The sequence below is a fragment of the Poecile atricapillus genome, chromosome 14, assembly GCF_030490865.1.
Source record: "Poecile atricapillus isolate bPoeAtr1 chromosome 14, bPoeAtr1.hap1, whole genome shotgun sequence".
Lineage (NCBI taxonomy): Eukaryota > Metazoa > Chordata > Aves > Passeriformes > Paridae > Poecile > Poecile atricapillus.
In genome coordinates this window covers 1,997,323-2,004,327 of record NC_081262.1, presented here as the reverse complement: position 1 = coordinate 2,004,327, position 7,005 = coordinate 1,997,323, and positions in this window count along the sequence as shown.

Genomic DNA, 7,005 nt, shown 5'->3' with positions numbered 1-7,005 from the left:
CAGCAGCAGCAGCAGCTCATCCCTGTTCCCTGCTCCTGCTCCTGCCTGTCCCTGTCCCTCTTGCAGCTCCAGTGCAGTGCTGTGAGCGCAGCTTGCTGGATGAAGTTCACATGGTCATCCTGGCTGGCCCAGCCTTCACCCTCCTTAAATGTTTGGCCCCCTGAATTGGACAAAATAGTCAAAATCTAAAAAGTGGTAAGAATTTTTGTGAAGCTTCTTGGGCTTAGTCCAGTAAAAGAGCCAAATTTCCGAGGAAATGCTGCCCTGTGAAGTCACAAGGACCTCCTAGAAGGTCCAACCATGGCCACCCAAGCAGCAGCAGGGCTCCAGGAGATCCTGCCTCAGGTCCTGCAGGATAGGATATGCCAGGGGACAGGAATGGGAAGGTCTCATTAGAGCTGGGGAAGCAGGTGAATGCAGCATGTCATGGGACAGAGAGTGCAAAAGTGAGGTGGGAAGAGATTGGGATGCAAATCCAGAAAAGCAGCTGCTCCCACTGTGACTTTTTCCATCCTTTAGAACCTCTTTTGCTGGCCTCTGAACCTGATTTCATCTTCCCTGTGTGGTAAAAGCATCCCAGGCAGGCTGCAGGGGCTTTTGCCATTTTTCTCCTGCTAATTTTTCATTTTCTTGGTTTTTTCCAGCTCTGAGAGCCTCTCTCTTGTCCAGTACCTGTCTTCTTTTGGCACCCCCAGCCCGGTGAAGACTTTCCCAGGCAGGAAAGGCACAACTTCAGAGCCTTTTGCTGCTTTTCTCTCCCTGCCTTGGTGTTAATGGCTCTTGAAGGCAGCCGGAGCCCATCAGGCAGAGCAGAATAAGGCGAGCATGGAGCGGACACGGCCGCCCCGGGGCTGGAGCCGCCTGCTCGGGGTCAGCTCCGCTCCCGTCACCGCCCGGCCGGGGCAGGGGCAGGGGATGCTCCCCTGGCTTCTGCCTCCCTGCTGGCCCGGGACCCCTCTGTGCTGCCCTCGGTTGGGTGGTGGAGTTTTGGGAGGAGATCCTGAATGTGGCAGGTGTCAAACATCGCCTGAAAACCGGGATTGAGGCAGAGGAGCAAGGACAGCCGGCAGGTGACACAAATCCTCCCGGCCCGGGTGGATGGAAGGGGTGCAAGGGGTGCGAGCCCTCATTTGGCTTCTCTTGTGGCTTTGAGATGGACGAACCCCTGGGAGGGGCTGGAAATCAGCTGGAAATCAGCTGGAAATCAGCTGGAAATCAGCACATGGAAGAGGTCCCTGGGTGTGACTTTGGGATCCAGCAAGAACACTTTTTGCAAGGAAAGGAGATGACACCCCTGCCTGGTCCCTTGTTAGAAAACCAAGCTGTGAGATCCAAACACGGACAGGAAAGGCAGGGTGAAGAAGATCAGTTTTCAAAGGAGTCTGGGTATTCCTGGGCTGGTGAAAAGCACTTTCCCAAAAGAGCAAGAGGATGGGATGATCCATAAGGCAGGATCACAGCTGTTCTCCAGGGCAAACATGGGAACATCCCAACAGGAAAACAGCAGGATCAGCCAGAGTCCTGCACACTGCTGGCTCCACCAAATCATGGGATTGTTTGGGCTGGAAGGGACCTTACAGATCATCCCATTCCACCCCTGCCATGGGCAGGGACACCTCCCACCATCCCAGGCTGCTCCAAGCCCCATCCAGCCTGGCCTTGGACACTTCCAGGGATCCAGGGGCAGCCACAGCTTCTCTGGGCACCCTGTGCCAGGGCCTGCCCACCCTCCCAGGGAAGAATTTCTCCCTGTTAACTAATCTAATCCTGCCCCCTCTCAGTTTAAATCTCTCCCAGCTGCCAAGAAAACGGCCAGGCCACCAAATGCAGACCACAGCTCAGCCCTGGGAGAGTTTTGAGAGAAAGGATCAGCAAGCAGGGGAAGGACCTGCCAAGGGGAGCATTATTGGTATGCAAATCACATGCCCCCATGAAATTCTGCCAACCAAAGACCTGTGGCGACCAGGACATCTGTGAAAGCATTTTACAGTGATGAAACAGAAGATCAGGTGGGTAAAAAAGCTCCCAATCTCTCTGTCCAGCTTAATCTTTCAGAGGACATGGTACAAGTAATGATGCACCAGGTGAGCTGGATGGGGAAGGCACTGACTGGGTCCTGTGCAAAGCCTCTCACAGCTCCAGTACTCCTGGAAGGCTTTAGAGATCAATCCTTGAAAAGAAAAGCAAAGCCAGTTCCTCTCTCTGAGTCACTGAGCATTTCTTTACCATCCTGTTAATGCATTTTCTGGGCAAGTGCACAATCTCTGGTGGTCTCAGTTGCCCAGATTTAATATGAAATACCTCTGGGTATGTGTTTGATACAGGCACAAGATAGAGGAGCTTCACACTAACAGGATGGAGACTTTAGCTTTCCATTCTGACTCACTCAGATCATTGTTTCAGCCATCTTTGCTCAATTTGGAATTGAGGGCACCTTGATCAGAGCAGGTTTTGTTTTATTGAATTACTGGAATTACTTTCCCCTTGAATGCTGCTGTGTTCATTCTTCCCCTCCATTCTTCAGGGTTCCACACCCAAATTAGGATGCCACCCTCTGCTGTTTTGGAATCCCCTCACAGATGTGCACATCTGTTCTTTGGAGTACCTTTGGAAGGCACCCGAAGAGCAGGAGCCTCCCTCTGCTCTGCCCCAGCCTCCCTGTGCTTTGTGCCTCATGTGATCATTTGTACATGTTCAAAACAAACCCAGGCTAGGGATGAAGGGCTCAGCATCCCAGTGCCAGCAGGGCAATCAGAGAAGATGCAATTTTAATGATATGGAGGAAGTCACTGTTTTAGAGCCTGATTCATGAGGCTCTGTTACCCGTGACAGCTGATGCTGGGACTATATTTGCTTCTGCTCTCACCTTCCCACGTTTCTGGGATAATTTTTATTCCACAGATTACTTTAACTCATCTGCCCTGATTCCCAGTGGTCCTTAGTTGGTTAAGAAGTACAGAATTAATCCTTCTATAAATTGTTTCATTTTCACATACTCACACTTTCACAAGCAGAGAACTCGCCTCTGCCAGACCAATGTGGCTTTTGGTAACTCAATCACTGAACTTCCTGATTAACTTTTTTGTGCAAGTCTCCCTCAAACCACCCTGGCTGTTGGAAACCAGCTGGGAATTATCTGCATGTCTTTTCCATGTTTTCCCTGTGGAAACACCTTTCACTGGCTTTGTTGGCTGACAGGTTCCTGTCTCCCAGACAAGGTTTTAGCTGTGTTCACTGCTCAGTTTGGTGCTAAGTGGTGTTATAAATAAGCACTTCTAGAGGGATTATCATTCAAACCCAATGGGAGGAGGAATATGTTGCTTATTCTGGGATTTAAACTGTCATTAGCTCTGATTGCATAGAGTTTTGGCATGAAAAATGGTTGAGATCACTGATCTTCCTCACGATGCTCCCTTTTCCCTGCTGGTGGGCTCCTCTCCTCCCTGCCCCACTGGTTCCACTCCTCTGCTCCTGTGAGTATTCCCAGCCCCCTGCACGGGGCTGCCAACATGGAAATGTCACTGCCTGTGCTTTGGGGACCTCCTCAGCAGTGCTGGCAGTGAGGGAGATGTCCAGCTTGTTCCAGCCAGTGCCAGGGGTTTCATGTCTCCTTTGTTGGAAAGTTTTCCTTGAAACTCCAGTGGAAACGAGAGCTTTGTCTTGCTGTAATGCCCAGCTCCAGATGCTAAATGTTTGAAAGGACTGCAGCTGGACTAGACAGTCACTGTTGGTCTCTTCCATCCCATCCCATCCCATCCCATCCCATCCCATCCCATCCCATCCCATCCCATCCCATCCCATCCCATCCCATCCCATCCCATCCCATCCCATCCCATCCCATCCCATCCCATCCCATCCCATCCCATCCCATCCCATCCCATCCCATCCCATCCCATCCCATCCCATCCCATCCCATCCCATCCCATCCCATCCTTTCCTTCTGTACTGGAGAATGGACAAAGCTCTTCAGAGTTGTTGCAGCAGCACCCTGAGCCAGGAAATGCCCCCAGCTTTGGGGAGATGTCTGGCCCAGGTTTGGGATCTGGAGCAGGAAAATGGTATTTTGTTATTACAGAACCCACACACAGCTGTTGGCCAAGTTTCCTCTCTGCAGTGGGTGTGTCCTGCTGGAAAACTTAAGGCTGGAAATGAAATTGTCCCCATCCATGACCAGAAACATCCCAGTTTACCATTGTCAACCAAACCTTGGAGTTTAACTGAGACCATAAAGCAGAAACATCTACAGAGAAAGACCCAGACCATGACCTCCTATGCACCTTCTCCAAATTCTGTCCTCCAGCCTCCACAGGAACAAGGTGAGGCTCTCCCCATTCCAAACAGCCCTGAATGTGCCTGCACAGAGCTTTTGTCCAAGAATGAGCACTCAGGTCGTTGTTCACTGCCAGGGCTGAGCGGTGACAAGGTGCCTGTGTCACCAGTGGCTGGTGGCCTGCAGCTTCCACCTCCTTGGTCTCTGGGGATACTGGACAATACTCCAAGCAGCTTTCCATTGGAAAGACTCCAGTTCATGCATCATTTAGTAGGTAGCTCTCCAGAGTTGGTACAACAATTCCAAGGATTTTTTGAGCTGATGGTAAATTTGTGCTAGAGGATCTCAAAAGGTGGAAAAGCATCAAAAACACAGGCCAGGTGAGGGGACTGAACTTTTTGGGTATCATCTGGAGTGAGTGGTTTGTAAGTATCAAGTTTTTTCCAGCCCAAGAAATCCCCTCTTCAAGCACATTTGAACTGTATGAGTAAAGAAATTCAAGGGAAGAGAGTCTCTATCACCTTTGCTCTGTTGACTATATGGACCTGCTTCAGAAGTGTGGTAAAACAAGTTCCTGTGGCTGTGATGTCCCACAGCACCAAATTCAGGCAGGATGAAGAATTCAGTGAGGTGGAAAGGACAGGAGGAGAGAGGAGAAGAGGGGGAGGTGATATCCATCAGAGGAGAGGAGACAGCTTGTCCCACCACGGCCCCAGTGCCCAACCCATTCCTTGGTCCCGAGCAGCATCAGCAGCTGGGGTGGTGCTGGGACTGCTGCAGTCTCTCCCAGGTCTGCTGCACCTCCAGCCATGGCCTTGGACAAGTCCAGCTGTCCTCATCCCTCCACAGTGGCACCAGTGACACCACCTTGTGTGACAGCTTTGTGCATGATAATGTTTATGGTTTGGAGCTCCTTGGGTCGGGAGAGCAAAGGGCTGTTGTTTAATGGGCATCTCCTCCGAGCACTGGAGGTACCAGCACACAACAGCCCTTTGTTCTCTCTTCCAGCACCTCGCAGGACCCTTGGCCTTGCTGGGTTAACGTGTTGCTGCTCGTGGCCCCTGTTGCTGCCGCGCTTTTCCCCCTCTCCCTCACCCTCACTCCCCCTCTCTGTCTCTCCTCCTCCTCTCCCGGCTCCGTAGCAGTTTCCTCGGGAGTGTTCAGCTAGCTGACACATTTGCCACAGATGGATGGTGCACACGGAGACAGCTGTCACTCCCGATTTGTGGTCCACTGCGTGACAGCAGGACTGATGCCTTCTGAAAGGCCGTCTCGCGGAGCACATGCACTCTGACATTCTTCGAGATGAGCCCTACAGACACCTCTCAGTGGACCTCAGGAGAAGCTGGCAAGCGAACCCTTCCCGCTCCCCCTCCCCGGAGCAGCCTGCAGGCTGGAAGAAAGCAGCCACTGTGGTGAGCACACACACACAGGCACGGCCAACCTCCTTGGGTAGTTCTGTGCCACGACTGGTCTGCCAGCTCCCAGCCCGGCTGTTTGCTCCTGATGCTAAGAGTAAGAAGTGAGGTGGGCTGAGATTTGCAGGAGGGAAAGGTCACCAGCAAAGCTGCTCTTTTCCCCTTTTCCGCCTTTTTAATTGCGGGAGGGAGGGATATGGGCTCCAGATTCGTTCTGCCACAGCAGCTGCCTCCAGCCTCGTGAGCTCCTCTGTCACAGCAAAAACTGATGGACTTTGCAGCCACAGCCCCTTCAGGCCTCTCTGTCTTCTCCATCACCCACGATGGTTCTCCATCACCTCTGAACCACACAACAAAATAGAAATTCCCCCCTCCTGGCGGGGGTTTCCTCCCACCCCAGCACTGCACAGGGCAATGGGGGCAGCTGCCCCAACAGGACCCAAACAGCTCCCAGGGAGTTCCCCTGACCAGCTGCAGGGGCAGGGCTGACTCCAAGGCTGGCTTCTTGGAGGACAAGGCTCTCCCCCCTTAACCAGGTTCAGGTTCATCATTTCAGGCCCCAACCACAGATACCTGCCCTAGGCACTGATGTGTAGATACCTGAGTTTTCAATTCTGAGGCCTTCAGTAAAACCCTGCTGGTGGGACTTTCAGCTGAATAGACAAAGCAAAGCAGAAGAAACTGCCCTTAGTTCTGGGCAGAACAACAAAACCCTCCAGATTCAAGACTCCATGGGAATGGGAACTGGTCCTTCCTTTGGTCCTCAGGGAAACAAATTCCTTCCAAAAACCAGATATGCACAACTGTTAATTGTCCATTTGATTTGTCAAAGATTATAATCAAAGGAATAGGTCTTCCTAAAATGGAAAACTTGAACTAATTCTAGAAAATATCATCTGGGTCCCTCTGGAACTGGCCTGAGACTTCCCCATCTTCTGCCCAGTCTGAACCCACCACAGGGGACACAAGAAGCTGGTGGCTGCACAAGGCCATGAAAAAAGTCCTTCTAGCAAGGTCTCTGGTGGTGGACACCAGTGGAAATGAGAGAGGACAGAGGCAGAGCAAACTCACAGGAGACTTCTCCTGGGCACTCTCCAAGCTTCCTACAGGTCATAGCTGGGGGATTTTATGAACCAGTGTGATTTCTCCACATTCAGTGACTCCTGCTGGAGCTCCCAGCTCAGCAGTGCCTGGCTAGGTCTGCCCATCCCTCCCATTCCAAAGCCATTCAGTTCCTGAACATTCACAAGTACAGAACCACAAGGACATCAATTATCCTGATTGCTTTCATCCCTCAGCTCCTGTTCCCATCCCCTG